We start from the raw sequence: 15,521 nt of genomic DNA on the forward strand, positions 1-15,521 counted from the left end.
ATAGGTTTTGAGTGGGCATCAGCTGGAGGAGTTGGGGTACAAAATAAAAAGAAGAATGTAATGTAAGTCTGTTTACTCAAAATATGTTTTTAGATGTTAACAAATTCAGATAAATTGAAATTATGTACATTTTCTTATCATAATGAAATAAAAATTAAATCAAAACATATTTCTAGAACTGGTGGGATTGCTCAGCAGTTATGAGAACGGGCTATTATTTTACAGTTCCTGAGTTCAATTCCCAGCAACAACATGGTGGCTTACTACCATATATAAAGTGATCTGATGTCCCCTTCTTTCATGAAGGTGAACCCATAAAAAGAGGACTCATACATTTTAAAAATGATAGACTTAAACACATTAAAATGGTTCTATAATTATTATTTATTATTATTATTATTATTATTATTATTATTATTATTATTATTATTATTATTAAAGTGTCTAACTACTTCCTTTCATTTCTTTCCACCAAACCAGCCTTGGAAATCTAATGCACAAGTAGGAAAACACTGGAAGTAAATGGGCGGAATGCTCTTGGATACATGAAATACACACTAGACTAGTTGAAAAAATGGAAAAACTAGCTGTTAAGGGCAACTGTTGGTTGGGCATTGGTGGTTCATGCCTTCAATCACAGCACTTGGGAGGCAGAAGACAAGGATTTTTGAGTTCAAAGTCAGCCTGGTGTAAGTTACAGGACAGACAGTGCTACACTGAGAAACTCTGTCTTGAAATTTAATAATAACAATAATAATAATAATAATAATAATAATAATAATAATAATAATAATAATAATAATAATTAATAATAAAAAGAAAAGAAATGCACCTATTCTATGCAGAGGACCCGGCACAAAGCACCCACATTGTGGCTCATAACATATGCACAATCACAGTTTCAGAGAAACAGTGCTCTCTTGCGGCCTCTGTAGGTAACAGAGGCATAAGTGAGAGAGAGGGGCTGCTCAGCCTAGCACATAAGTGAGAGAGGGGACCTGGGCAGCCTGGCATATAAGTGAGAGAGAGGCCCTGCCCAGCCTAGCACATAAGTGAGAAAGAGGGCCTGCAAGGACTAACATCTAAGTGAGAGGGAGGTCCTGGGAAGCCTAGCACATAAGAGAGAGAGAGAGAGAGAGAGAGAGAGGACATGTGAAGCCTAGCACCTAAGAGAGAGAGAGAGAGAGAGAGAGAGAGAGAGAGAGAGAGAGAGAGAGAGAGAGAGAGAGAGAGAGAGAGAGAGAGAGAGAGAGAGAGAGAGAGAGAGAGAGAGAGAGAGAGAGAGAGAGAGAGAGGGAGAGAGAGAGAGAGAGAGAGAGAGAGAGAGAGAGAGAGAGAGAGAGAGAGAGAGAGAGAGAGAGAGAGAGAGAGAGAGAGAGAGAGAGAGAGGACCTGCCCAGCCTAACGCCTAAGTGAGAGAGAGGGCCTGAGCGGCCAAGCAAATAGGTGAGAGTGAGAGGGCCTGCACTGCCTAGCACACTCTTCTATCAAGCTGAGGACTAGGAAAGTAGAGAGAGGAGAGTACCAGAGGTTGTAGGAAATCTGAATGCTCCCTTCTAAACTCTTAGGGGCAGCATAGACTCTTCTGCTGTGCATGTGTACATGCAGAAGTCCACATTATTAAATGTTTATGCACATAAATAAATAAAAAACCAAAAATGCTTACAAGAGCCTCTACAGCTGAAATTAAGTAGAGCCATTTGCTTATTTCATATGTTACATATTTGTTCTGGATTTTCAAGTCTGTAAGCACTTGTCAACCAACAAACTGGAAATCATTTGTCTTAAAGCCAGTAGATTATTCCCACCTTCTAAAATCTCCCTTCAAAGGACTTGGTATTCCATGAACGCATGCGCAGGGTGTATTCAGCCAATCAGCACAGTCCTTTGGTGAGACCTGTTTGCTCCAGCTGGCATCACAAAGGATCCTCTGAGGCTTCTGTCCGGGTCTGGCCTCTGACAACGTTTTTTTTTTTTTTTTTTTTTTTTTTTTTTTTTTTTTTTTTTTTTTTTTTTTTTTTTTTTTTTTTTTTGCCATTGAGGAGCTAAGCACAGAAGGGTGCGGTTGGGAAGGTGTTCTCCTCTTAGATGAGCTGTAAGTGATAGTCTGCCCTGATCAGGGTGGTTGTACAGTTAATCGAGGTGTGACAGGGTGGGGAATCTCAGGCCCAGGAGGCCACTATGTGAGGAAAAGCCTTCTGATCACCATTTTCTGTGGAATCTGAGGGTGAATGGAAGGTGGAGGACCGTATTCATGGAAGAGGATCGAACAGGTCAGGGCCATAGAGAATTGGGAACCCTTGGAAGAGAAAAGCTTGGGGCCTGGGGATAGGATCAGAGAAACAGCTGCAGGACTGTGGGTCAGGGAACAGGGAGCCATTGGTGAGATGCCTTGGCGATTGTCCTGTGTGATGTTCAGGATCCCTTAGAAACACACTGAGGATTCCTCCCTCCTCATTGTCTTCTCTATGGTGTGTTCCTTTGGTATAGACTGTATGAACATTGCAGACAGTAGAATGGCATAGGAAGATGAATGAAAAGAAGAAGAGGAGATATTGTAAGAGATTCATAAGTCATTGGGGATGGATTCTGACCACAGATCTTTCTGTCTCAGTCTCCCATGTATTGGGATTAAAGACTTGCACCACCAAGTTCAGCTTTTTCTCTCAGTTTAGGTTCTGTAGGATGGGATCTATCTTTGTAGTTTCAGCTGGCCCTGCTTGGCCTGGCCTTGAACTTAGAATCTTCAGATGTTTGAAATCCTCGGCTTCTCCAAATCACTAATTTCTCCAATATAAGGTCTTTCTGTGTGGGTGGTGGTGGTAGTTCATGTTTTTTTGTAGACTTAGTGGTGGATCTTTTTGATATGAATATACAGTTACCATGTTCTTTATCTTTCTGGATAGAACTGTGAGTTTACCTTAGACTGAGATAAACTGTTAAACAGAATTGCTGATGTTTTGTTTAAAAATATTCTGTGGGAGATAGGACCAAAATTCAGATGCCTCAACGGTTAAAGGATGTTGCTCATCATTTTTTTGGGAGGAGGGGAGGACTCATATGTTGAAGGTTGGCCAGTTTTTGTCTCTTTTTAAACTGAGAAATGGCAGATTGATAACTTAGGTTCTAAAGGAGGTTTTTAAAGAAGTGAGTTAAAGAAGTTTTTAAAACAAGTTGTGAGGGAGAGGGACATGATAAATGGGATACACGGAGGAAATGGTACGGGTAAGTGTATATATATATGCATCACCATATTGAATATGTACACAGAACTCTCTCAAAGGCAATTGATTAAAAATATACATGTTAAGTCAAAAAGAAATGATCTTTCATTGAGCTAAAATAATTTTTTGATTTTTTGTTATTTTTAATTATTTAAATGATAATTTTTAATCAGGTAACTAAGTTCTTTTTTTTTCTTTTTATTTTTATTGTTTTTTTTTTAACTAAGAAGACTACTGAGTTCTTATGAGAAAAATGGCTCTTAAGAAATTGAAGGTGATACCAAAGGAAAGTTACTTATTACTTTTGGACTTTGATGATGAGGACGATGATATAAAAGTTTCAGAGGAGGCTCTTTCGGAAGGTATAGCATTTCCAGTATTAATTGTGTCCTGCAGTTCATTAGACTTTACCTAGTCACCTGAAATGGAAGAAGTCTTTGTTAAGAGTTTACATATACTTCATTTCTAATTTTACCTATATCTCTCTATTCCTATATACAAGGTTTTGCAGCACATAAACCTACTCTTGGAACTACATCAGCATATGTGAGAGAGAAGAACTTTCTTGATTTTGCCTCAAGAAAAGATGTGAACATTGTTCGTATAATATGTTTGCCAAACATGAATTTATTTCATAAAACCTGCAAATAAATTATTTCCATTTTTTTTCTATTATATATTTTCCTTATTTACATTTCAAATATTATCCCCGTTTCTAGTTTCCACTCCAAAAATTCTCCTGTCCTCTCCCCTCTCCCCCATCTCCCCAACACACCATCTACCAATTCCTAACCCAGGTATTCCCCCATACTGGGGCATAGGATCTTTACAGGAACAAGTGTCTCTCCTCCCATTGATGCCTGACTAGTCCATCCTCTGCTACATATGAAGCTGGAGTCATATGTCCCATTATTTGTTTTCATTTATTGGTGGTTTAATCCCATGGAATTGTGGGGTACTTTGTTAGTTCATGTTGGTTTTTCTTCTAGGGGCCTGCAAAGTCCTTAAGCTCCTTAGGTACTTTCTCCAGATCCATAATTGGGGACCCTGTGCTAAGTCCAAAGGATGTCTGTGAACATCCACTTTTTTATTTGTCAGGCATTAGCAGATCCTCTCAGGAGACAACTATATCATTCTCCTGCACCCAAGCCCTTGTTGGCATCTTCAGTAGTGTCTGGATTTGGTGGTTTTTTATGGGATGGATCCCCAAGTGAGGCAGTCTCTGTATTCTTTTATTCTCAGCTCCAATCTTTGTCTCTATAACTCCTTCCATGATTATTTTGTTCCCCATTCTAAGAAGGAACGGCATATCCACACTTTGGTCTTCCTTCTTCAGTTTCATGGGTTTTTCACATTTTACCTTGGTTATTCTGAGCTTCAGGGATAATATCCACTCATCAATGTGGGAATATCATGTGTGTTTTTTGTGATTGGGTTAACTCTCTTAGGAAGATATCATCCAGATCCATCCATTTCTTTAAAAATTTCATGAATTCATTGTTTTTAATTGCTGAGTAGTAATTCATTAAGTAAATGTACCATATTTTCTATATACATTCCTCTAAAGAGAGTCATCTGTGTTCATTTCAGCTTCTTGTTATTATACATAAGGCTGCTATGGACAAAGTGAAGCATGTTTCCTTATTACAAGTTTGAACTTCTAGGTATAACCTTATCAATTTTATGAGGTCCCATTTGTCCATTTTAATCTTATAGCACAAGACATTGGTGGTATTTTTTTTAAGAATATTCCCCCTTTGCCCATGTATTCCAGGCTATTCCCCACTTTCTCCTCTATAAGTTTCAGTGTCTCTGGTTTTATGTGCAGTCCCTTGATCGACTTAGACTTGAGCATTGCACAGGGGATGAGAATAGATCAATTTACATTCTACTACATGCTAACTGCCAATTGAACCAACACCATTTGTTGAAAATGCTGTCTCCTTTCCACTAGATGGTTTTAGCTCCTTTGTCAAAGATCAAGTGACTATATGTGTGTGGGTTTATTTCTCTGACTTCAGTTCTATTTCATTTATCTACCTGTCTACCACTATACCTGTACCATGTAGTTTTTATCACAATTGTTTTGTAGTGCAGCTTGAGGTCAGGCATGGTGATTCCACAAGAGGTTCTTTTATTGTTGGGAATAGTTGTTCCTATACTAGGTTTTTTTTTTTTTTTTTTTTTTTTTGTTGATTTTCTTTTTTTGTTTGTTTGTTTGTTTGTTTGTTTTCAAATTCCAGGAGAATTTGTAAATTGCCCTTTCTAACTCAGAAAAGAATTGAGTTGGAATTTTGATGGGGATTGTATTGAATCTATAAACTACTTTTGGCAGAACAGCCATTCTTACTATATTAATCCTTCCAATCCATGAGCATGGGAGTTCTTTCCATGTTCTGAGATCTTGTTTCATTTCTTTCTTCAGAGACATGAAGTTTTTATCATATATATCTTTCACTTTCTAAGTTAGAGTCACACCAAGCTATTTTATATTATTTGTGAGTATTGTGAAGGGTGATTTTTCCCTAATTTCTTTCTCATCCTCTTTTTCCTTTGAGTAGAGAAAGGCCACTGATATGTTTGAGTTAATTTTATATTCACCTACTGCACTGAAGTCATATATAAGGTTTATAATTTCTCTGGTGCATTTTTGGGTCACTGATACATGCTATCATATATTCTGGAAATAGTGATATTTTGACTTCTTCCTTTCCAATTTGTATTCATTTGTTTTCCTTTTGTTGTCTAATTGCTCTGGTTAGGACTTCAACTACTATATTGAATAGGTATGAAGAAAGAGGGCAGTCTTGTCTCGTCCCTGACTTTAATGGGATTGTTTCATTTAGTTTAATGTTTCCTACTGGTTTGCTATTTTTTTTTTTTTATATTTAGGTATGGGCCTTGAATTCCTGATTTATCCTGGACTTTTATTATGAATGGGTGTTGTAGTTTGTCAAATGCTTTCTCAGCATCTAATGAGGTGATCATGTTGTTTTCGTCTTTGAGTTTGTTTCTATAGTGGATTAAGTTGACAGATTTCCATATATTAAACCATCCCTGCATTACAGGGATGAAGCCTACTTGACCATGATGGATGATCGTTTTGATGTATTCTTTTATTTGGTTTGCAGTGATTTTATTGAGTATTTTTGCTTCGATATTCATAAGGGAAAATGGTCTGAAGTTTCCTTTCTTCATTGAGTTTTTGTATGATTTGAATATAATTGTAATCTGGCTTCATAGAACAAATTCAATAGTGTTCCTTCTCTTTTGATTTTGCATAATAGTTTGAAGAGTTTTGGTATTAGGTCTCCATGTGTAAGACCCCGAAGATGGACCTCCTCTCAAGTGCAGTAAAGTCCCGGGATGAGGTAGCCAGCACCCCAATGACTTGAGAGAAATCCACACCTGATGCAAACTGCAAGAGGTTTTATTATCAGCTAGCTAAGGACAAACTCCTTCCACTGTGCAGGGCAGGGGCGTATGACTCTGAGATGTGACAGAAGAGGGTTTTTATTAACTAGCTGAGGAATTGGGATGATTTGGGAGGAGAGTTTGGAGGAGTTGGGAAGAGTTGGGAGGAGTGTTCTTCTCTGCCCGGATGTCCTTGGCAAAACTCCAATTTTTGAATCTCTAGCTGTATGGCTCAGAAACCAAAAGGCTTTTTGGTGGCTGTAGAGAACATGGAGTCTCTTTCTGGCTGTATTTTTATAAATCAGGGAAAACAATCTTGGAGAATGTTCAGGTGCTTTACCTTCCAGGGAGAAACACTCTGAGTTGGGGTCTCAACATTTCCCACTCCTTCTAGTACATAGTTCTGATCTTATAAGTTAGAAAATTAAACCTCTGGCCCAGCTGCCAAACAAAGCCAACATGAGGTCACAGCTTTAGGATATGTAAGATTGAGAACCTCAGAAGCCCCTTGAATGAGACAAAAGAGCCTCTTGCCAGTGGGAGGAGGGAGGGAGGGAGGTTCCTGTGCAGTGCCCACTGTGTGTGAGCAGTGCCAGGCCAGAGGGCCATGGCAGGCTGGATGCCAGAACCGGGCACATGCTGGAGGTGTGGCAGCAGGGCTTGTGAGAAGCATCAGGGAGAGTCCTTTTGATCTGAGTTCAAGTTTGCCAGAATGGTGGGTCCAGACCAGGACAGGTACTCCTGTTTGAAATTTATGTGGCACCAAGATGGTTTCTGGTTCGTATGTTTTTTGTTTTTGTATTTTTGTTTTAGTTTTTTATTGTGTTTCAACATTTCCAAGGCATCTTTTCTGACCAGTTGTAGGTCCTTCAAGTGAGCTAGTGGGAGTTCTGAAAAAGAAACATGAGGGTCAAACATTCCACCTGCTTCTGTTAAAGGGGGGGTCCCCAGTTGTGGAGTTCGAATGGTGTAAGTTTAAATTTCCCTGTGGTGTTCCATACTCAGAACAAGGTGAAGGGAAAAAGAGCTGCATAATCTTTTCTGCAGGTCTCTAAACCAATTTAGTCAAGGTTTCTTTTAATGCTCTATTCATCCACTCTACCTGTCCTGAAGTCTGGCATATATAAGAACAATGTATCTTCCAATGGATCCCCCATTGTCTGGCTAACCCTTGTCTTACCTGGGCAATGAAGGAGGGGCCATTGGCTGACGAAAGTACCTTAGGGATGCCAAATCTTAGGAAATTTTCCTCTAATATCTTCTTTGCCATGGCAAAGGTGTTCTTGTTCTTAGTGGGGAAGGCTGCTACCAAGCCTGAAAAGGTGTTTACAAAAAACAAATAGATGTTTATTACTGTACTTGGCTGGTTTAACTTCAGTAAAATCTACTTTTCTGTATGCTCTTGGTCAGTCAACTCTTATCCACTTTCTGGGGGGTGTTCTTGTGGTGCCCAGCAATGGTGAGGGCACATGCTTTGCATTCATTAACAATCTCATGGGCAACATCTGGCAATCTTATAATATAGCAATTTGAGCTCTTAACATTTTTTTGACCTTCTGATTTTCCAAGGGCATGAGGTGGTGTAGATTGGTGCTGTAGATTACCTTTCTCTTCTGGGCAGGACAGAGCAACCATCTTGGGTCTTAGCGACTCCCTGGGTAGTATGCACACATATATCAGGTATTTTGCCTGTTAATTCCTGATCTTCTGGAGTATAATCAAAGCCTGCATCTTTGAGATTATAATGGTCTTGACATTCTTTATTTTTTTCTCTTAGGGCAGCCAGGTCAGGCATCAGATTTCCCTTCACTAGGGCCTCATGGACTTTGTGGTGACTATTGCAATGTATGATGACAAGTTTTTTTGCAAAGTGTATGGCTTCTTACAGTCTCTTGGTTTCTTTTTTTATTTTTAATATCTTCCCCAGTAGATGTGAGTAGCACCCTTTTTCTAAAGATAAAAAGATAAAGAAAGATAAAGATAAAGATAAAGATAAAGATAAAGATAAAGATAAAGATAAAGATAAAGATAAAGATAAAGATAAAGATAAAGATAAAGATAAAGATAAAGATAAAGATAAAGATAAAGAAAGATAAAGATGCATGTGAGTGGTGGCAAAGGCATACCTGCTGTCTGTTTAGATATTGATGTTCTAGTCTATTGCCAGCTGCAAGGCTTGGATGAGTGTGATTAGCTCTTCTCTCTGGACAGTCATTCCTTCAGAAAAGCTGCTGGCACGGATGGTTTCTTTTCCGTTGACCACTGCTGGCACCACTTTTCTTTTACTTTCAATCAAAAAGCTGATACTATCTGTGTACCAATTGGGGCAGCCTGGCCATGGCTGGTCAGTGACTTCTTTCTTAGTTTTGATTTCTTCTGCCAGGATGTTTATACTCCTTCACTGGTAGGGAGTTGTCAGCTTCAGGCAGCAAGGTGGAAGGATTAGGGATAGCAGGGGTGAAAACTACACTCTCTCTACACTCTCTCAGTCAGTAAGAGACTCTGATAATGGGTCCTGTGAGCATTAGTCATCCAGCAATCTGACAGCTGTCTAACAATGCTTTCTAAGGCATGGGGGCAGAGGGGGTTTACTACTATAGTTCCTTGACCTAGAGTCAGTTTGTCAGCATCTTTGAGAAGTACTGGCACAGCAGTGGTAGCTTTTAAGCAAGAATGCCATCCACTGGCCACTTGGTCTTTTTTTTTTTTTTTTTTTTTTTTTTTTTTTTTTTTTTTACAAGTAGACTACAAGTCTTGTCTATGTCCCCAGAGCTTAGGTCAGGACCTATCTCACTATTTCTGCTCTTTTATCTAAATAGAGAGTGAATGGCCATGTCACATCTGTCAGGACTAGGGCTGAGGCACTAAGCACGATTTTTTAATCTTTTTAAAGGCCTCCCCATATATGGGGTCCATGAGAAAGTCCCAGTCTCTTTAGTAAGAAGGGATTATTAGTGAGTGCCAGGTGGCAAAGCCTTGCTTTTTAACTGGTAGCAACAGAGTATTCCAGGAAGACTGACAAAGGACCAAACACGCCTAGTTCTAAGAGCCTTTGAAGGTGAGGTCTGATGCCCTCTCCGGCCTCTTTGCTCATGGTGTATTGTTGTACCCTGAAAGGAATCACACCAGTTCTCAATCTCACAATGATGGGGGGCACCATTTTTGCCTCAATTATACCCCCAGTCTTTGCCCAGGCTGTTGGATATCTCTCTAACTAGGTTTATTCTAGTACTTTTCTTGATGGGGCTTGAGGCTCATGTAATCTATATACTTCTTCCAATTTTGATGTTAAATTTATAGAGACAGAGGCTTGCCAAGGGATTGAAGTTCCTTGCAAAGAGCAGCTTATTTGGGATTTTAAATATGCTAGTATGTCTCTCCACAATAATGGGGTGGAGCTTGAGGAATGATGAGGGAGGAATGAGTTACTTGGCTTATTCATAGATTAACTTTCTTATCAGTGGTCCAAGAGTATGGTTTCTGACCAGTAGCCCCGATTACTAAGGATTGCTGGTTCCTCAATTTCTCCAGTGGCTCTGTCAGGACTGAAAACTCTGCTCTGATATCATGAAGGGAAGCCATGGGGGTCTCTTCCACAGTTAGGGTTACCCTAGTCTCACGTAGGGTGTCTGTTCCCCATATCCACTAGTCATCATCCTCTGGGATAAGGACTTAGGTGGTCTGGTATCTGTCTCTTTCTTGGGGCAGTCTCTTGCCCAGTGTCCCTTTTTCTTTACAGTACCCACATTGGTCCTTATCTACAGGTGGTGTGAAGGTCCTATGGAGTTCTGAGGTCTTTTTGGCCCTGTGTTGCCCAGTTACCCTGTCTGCCTATTCCCTCCATCTTTTCTATAAACTTCGTTATCAACTGCTAATGTATCCAAAATCCTAATTAAATTTCTATCCTGCCTTCCATCTGGTCTACTTTCTCTTGACTCAGCTACTCTCTCTTCTCTTTCTCCTTTTTCTTTTTTAGTCTCTCTCTTATGGTACACTTTCTCTGCCTCCTTAAACAGATCTTGAAAAGATAATGTTTGCAGATTCTCTAGATGCTGTAACCTTCGCCTAATGTCAGAAGCAGAATGCCCAAATGAAAGTCATGGCCACTGCTGCCTGCTGGCTCTCTGACATAGTGTCAAAGGGAGCGTAATGCTTGTATGATTCTAAGAGGCATTCTAAAATCACTGCTGGGGGCTCCTTTTCCCCTTTAGGATCCCTCTTACCTTGACCAAATTGCTTGGGTGCCTGTTAGCTCCTCCCTTTCCTGCTACCCTACCCCTGTGTAAATGTGTCAACTGCTTGCTACCTTCAGGCCTGTTAGGGTCACAGTCAGGACCATTCAGAGGGAAGCCTGCATCTATTTCATTTGGAAGTTGTGTCAGCCATTCATTGGCTCCCAGCACATATTTCTTGTCTCAAGCAGAATCCTTTCCTTCTCCTCTGTGGTAAAATTAAACTGCAATAGCTATTGACAGTCATCCCAAGTGGACTGATAAGAGAACATGAGAGATTCCATTAGATTAGTAAGGCTAGAGGTGTTTTCAGAGAAGGGGGCATGTTTTGCCTTCCAATTGTAGAGATCAGAGGAGGAAAAAGGCCAATACTGAAGGAGCTGCATTTCCATGGTCTGCTGGAGTAGGGCCATAAGTACTTAAAGCCAGCGCGATTGTTGAGTCTGGTCTCAATAGGCTCTGAGCTCATTTGTCTTGGTTTCCAGAAGCTGGTCACGCCCCCATGTTTCCAGCAGTACCCTTTTGAGATATCTGGGAAGGGACCGGTTGGGGATATGAGGGTGGAGTATCACGCCATTCTGGAGGTTATTACATCTCTGGAAATATCTCAAGAGGAGCCAAGGGTTGCATTCCTCCCTTCCCCCCGCCATTTACATCTTCGTTTTGTTTTTTTTTTTTCCACTTAGTGGCAGAAAGCTAGGACTAGGGAGCCCAGCTTGTTCTTCTGTACTCAAGGTTTCAACCAGGTGCTCTCTGGTGGTCAACTAACATCAACAGGTGGCAATTTTGTAGAGCAGAAAGTTCTCCAAAATCTCTTTTTGACATCTACAAAGAGATTGTGAGTCCTAGTCATAATTTCAGTTTGATGCTCATGAGTCAATCTAAGGGGAGTGCTAATAGTCTATCCAAACTGCATAGTCACATACAGGGAGACAAACAATATATACAGTAACGGAAACACATGGCCGAGTTAGCAAATTCTCACTTGGCACCCAGTAACAGAAACAGTAAACACACTCTCACTTGGTACCCAGGAACATTAAAAGATGGCCAAGTGAGCACACACTTACTTGGCACCCTGATGGGAGATGTCCAGGCATCCCTGGAGCTCCCTCAGACCTCCAGGGATGTCTCCCAGTATAGTGTGCGATTACTCCTGACATGCCTGTCAGTAACCCTCCCCTCCATACAGAATAGAAAGATTGTAAACCATGAATTCTGAATTCAAACACTGCCGGCAGACAAAAACATAGACAAAGACAGGATCCTACCGGCAAGTGGCATCTCTGAGAAATGGGATAGGCCACAAATCCAGGCAAACGAGCCCCCATATGTAAGAACCCCAAAGTTTGGCCTCCACTCAAGTCCCTGGATGAACTGTCCAGGACACCAATAACTCCAGAGAAAACCACACTTGATGCAAAATGCAAGAGGATTTATTATCAGCTAACTGAGGACATTTTTAACACTGTGCAGGGTAAGGGATTTTGACCCTGAATGGTGACAGTGGGGGGCTTTTAACAGCTAGCTGAGGAACTGAGATGAGTTGGGAGGAGAGATGGGAGAAGTTGGGAAGAGTTGGGAGGGTTTAGGTGGGTTGGGAGGAGATTTGGGAAGGTATGGGAAGAGTTGAGAGGAGTGTTATTTTCTGCTGGATGTCCTTGGTAAAATTACAATTACCATATCTCTGGCTGTAAGGATAAGAAATGAAAAGTCTGTTTGCTCACTATAGACAACAAAGAACTTCTTTCTGGCTGCATTTTTAGAGATCAGGGAAAATAAGCTTGGGGAATGTCCAGAGGCTTTACCTTCAAGTGAGAAACAATCTAAGTCAGGGTCTATCACATGAAGATCTTATTGAACTCTGATGGTTCATCAGATCCTGGGCTTTTTTTGGTTGGGAGATTATTAATGACTGCTTCTATTTCTTTAGGAGTTATGGAAGTAATACAGAATTTCTCTGATCCTGATTTATATTTGGTACCTGATATCTGTCTAGATACGTGTCCATTTGTTTTCCTCATTTTCCATTTTTGTTGAGTATAGACTTGTTTAGTAGGATCTGATTATTCTTTGACTTTCCTAAGTTTCTGTTGTTATGTCTCCCTTTTCAATTCTGGTTTTGTTAATTTAAATACTGTCCCTGTGCCCTGTACTTAGTCTATCTAATGGTTTATAATTCTTGTTGATTTTCTCAAAGAACCAGCTCCTAGCTTGTTTGATTTTTTTATGTAATTCCTTTGTTTGCACTTGGTTGATTTCAACCATGAGATTGATATTTGTCCTGCCTTAAAGACATCTTGAGTGAATTTGCTCCCTTTTGTTCTAGAGTTTTTAGGTGTGCTGTCAACCTACTCCAGTATCCTCTTTCCAATTTCGATTCAGAGGCATTCAGAGGTATGAGTTTCCCTCTTAGAACTGCTTCCATTGTGTCCCATAACTTTTGGTATGTTGTAGCTTCATTTTCATTAAAATCTAAAAAGTCTTAAATTTATCTCATTTTTCTTCCTTGTCTGAGTTATCACTGACTATATTTTTGTTCACCTTCTATGTTTATGTGTGTTTTTAATTACTTATATTTCTATTTCAGATCAGCCTTAGTCCTTAGTGATCTCATAGGATGCATAGGATTATTTCGATATTTTTATATCTGTTGAGACAAGTTTTGTGACTGATTATATGGTCAATTTTGGAGAACGCATCATGAGGGGCTGAGAAAAAGGGATATCCTTTTCTATTCGAATAAATTTTTTATAGATATCAACTCATGTATTTGTTTCATAACTGCTGTTATTTTAACTGTGTCTCTTTTTAATTTTTGTTCCCAGGGACTTTCCATTGATGAGGGAGGGGTGTTGAGCTAATATTGTTTCGGGTGCAATGTGTGTTTTTGAGCTTTACTAAATTTCTTTTATGAGTGTGGATGACATTGCATTTGGCGTATAAATGTTCAGAATTGGGAATTCATCTTGGTAAATTTTAACATTGATGAATATGAAGTGTCCCTCCTCTTTTTTTTTTTTGATAACTTTGGGTTGAAAGTCGAATTTATTTGATATTAGAATGGCTACTCCAACTTGTTTCTTTGGAACATTTGCTTGGATAATTGTTTTCCAGCCTTTTACTCTAAGGTAATATCTGTATTTGTCCCTGAGATTTGTTTCTAGTATGCTTGGTCTTGCTTACACATCCTGTCTGTTATTCTATGTCTTTTTATTGGTGAATTGTGTCCGCTGATATTATGAGATATTAAGGAAAAGTAGTTGTTCCTTCCTGTTATTTTTGTTGTTAGAGTTGGAATGTGATTCATGTAGCTTTCTTCTTTTAGGTTTGCTTCAAGATCAATTTCTTGGTTTTTCTAGAGTGTAATTTCCCTCCTTATATTGGAGTTTTCCCATTATTACCCCCTTGATGGGCTTGATTTGTTCGAGCATATTGTGTAGATATCGTTTTTTTCACAGAATACCTTGTTTTCTCAATCTATTGTAAAATTTTTTGATGCGTCTAGTAGCCTTGTCTGGCATTTCTTTTCCCTTAGGGTCTGTATGACATCTGCCCTGGATATTATGGCTTTCATAATCTCTGGGGATAAGTTAGGTATAGTTTTGATAGGATTTCCTTTATAAGTCACTTGACCATTTTCCCTTAGAGCTTTTAATATTCTTCTTTTTCTTTTCTTTCTTTCTTTCTTTCTTTCTTTCTTTCTTTCTTTCTTTCTTTCTTTCTTTCTTTCTTTCTTTCTTTCTTTCTTTCTTTCTTTCTTTCTTTTTTATGCATTTGGAGTTTTGATTTCTATATGATGGAAGAAATTTCTCTTGTGGTCCAAACTATTTGGAATTTTGTACGCTACTTGTATATTCATAGGCAACTCTTTCTATAGGTTAGGGAAATTTTCTTCTATAATTTTGTTGAATATATTCACTGTCCCTAAATTTGAAAAACTTACTTGTCATTGATACCTATTATCCTTAAGTTTTGTCATCTCCTTGTGTCCTGGATTTTCTTGGTGTAAATATTTCCTTTCTAAAATCTTTTCCAAAAATTCACATGGAGAGTTTTTCCAGAGAAATTCAAATCGATAGTACTTTATTAACTATTACTTATATAGAATCCTTTCAAATGTTACTGTTTTCTATTGTTAATACAGTAAAGAGCCCAGCATTTGATAAAAATGAGAATATATCGCCTCAAGCAGAAGCAGATGAAGATATGGGGTAACATTTTCAATATTTTTGCCAGCTCAATAGATTACTTCATAAGTAGTGTTTGTATTCCCTTCACTGGAGAAGTAGATTCAGTAAGATAGCAATACAAATCTGACACTGCTATATGTTGAGTTCAAGCCCAGCTTGAGGTCCTTCAGACCTTGTGATAACAAACACATAGCAACTAGTACAATATGACCACCTGCCTGAGATCTTCCAAGATATACACACAAAGAAAAGAAGAAAAATCATGAAAATAAGAGGGGGACCAACTGGAAAGAAGAAGGGTCTCAGCAAGAGTGGGAAAGTAATGAATAAACTACTGTGGGTGTTAATGTATGAATTGGTAAAAGTAAAGGATACAAGATCACTTTGATACTCCACCATGTATTATATATATATATATATATATATATATATATATATATATGTTACATTTGTCCCTA

General features: G+C 39.0%; 1 long non-coding RNA gene across 1 annotated transcript; it reads left to right on the top strand.

Moving 5' to 3' along the window:
• Positions 1 to 2,066: 2,066 nt before the first annotated feature.
• Positions 2,067 to 15,040, top strand: Gm21758. The gene is made up of 3 exons (XR_882337.1): positions 2,067 to 2,095; positions 13,200 to 13,267; positions 15,018 to 15,040. It is a non-coding gene; the product is annotated as a predicted gene, 21758 (long non-coding RNA).
• Positions 15,041 to 15,521: the final 481 nt, after the last annotated feature.

The sequence above is a fragment of the Mus musculus genome, chromosome Y (assembly GCF_000001635.26).
Source record: "Mus musculus strain C57BL/6J chromosome Y, GRCm38.p6 C57BL/6J".
NCBI classification, from domain to species: Eukaryota; Metazoa; Chordata; class Mammalia; order Rodentia; family Muridae; genus Mus; species Mus musculus.